The sequence below is a fragment of the Galendromus occidentalis genome, unplaced genomic scaffold (genome assembly GCF_000255335.2).
Source record: "Galendromus occidentalis unplaced genomic scaffold, Mocc_1.1 scf7180000077048, whole genome shotgun sequence".
Classification (NCBI taxonomy): domain Eukaryota; kingdom Metazoa; phylum Arthropoda; class Arachnida; order Mesostigmata; family Phytoseiidae; genus Galendromus; species Galendromus occidentalis.
The window spans coordinates 1-1,052 of NW_003805037.1; positions in this window are offsets into that span (position 1 = coordinate 1).

Sequence of the window (1,052 nt, forward strand, 5' to 3'; positions counted from 1 at the left end):
GAGCGTCATGATATCCTTGGTGAACCATGAACTAGATTCACCTGGAATACGTCCGACCTCAAGAAGAATCGCGGATCGACGGAGTCATTCCTGATAGAGCTAGCTTCGCTAAGGGGAATGGCGCTGTGGGACCACAATAGTATTCCTACGGGAAAGGCATGTTCATAATATTAGGCATTCATTAGTGCTCATACTCGGCTGCCGAGGCATGCTGGTGTTGTCGAATATCCCTCAAGTCTCGATTCTGGGATGTCATGATGATATAATGTCTCGGGAAGATCACCTCCGGAAAGGAGCTCGTCCGTCCGCTCATAAGCCTCCAGCCAGGCTCTTGCTCCGCTCGCAGATTCGAAGTCGGACTCAGGTGACTTGCGCCTCATAGTCAGGGATTGAGGATCAAGACCCCCTGGTCTCCGAGATTCTAGAGATGTCGGAAACATTCAAGAAGGGAACGGGGTGTATGATGCCTCGCCCTCGGCTCGAAAATTTCGAATTCGATCATGAATAGACCTGCCCCCCCTCCCCTCTCGGCGCTTCTTCGATAGTAGGGTGCTGAAATTCCGTCTCGTTTTTCGCAAAATCGTTTTGCTTATTCGTTTCGAATAACGTATTGTAAGTCTGGCCCCGTATCTCGCCCGAACCAAAATCATTGCCCCAAGATAGAGTTGGACAGATTCGTCTACGGACAGATTTATTCTCCGAGCATGAGCTGGAGCTCCATTATTCTGACGATTCCTATTCAGGTTATCTGTTTTCGACAGACTGGGGGCCCGGTGACCCCGGTTCGCAGGAACGTGCAAGATGGCCCGGAGCGGCATCGTCCTGCACTGAGAAATTTGCATAAGGTGCGAGGCTCGTTGGACCCTCGGATCTTTCGAGGAGCCGGCTGCCTCGCGGCCGTCATTGGAATACCGGCGTATAATCATGGGCACGACGCGACGCTCGAACTATGGTGCCTCTCTTCCTTGAGGCTCCAGAGGAAGAACTCCCCGCGGTGGAAAGCCGAGCGTTGAGTTTCGGGTGCCAAGCTTTCCGTCAGGCTATCCTGCCCG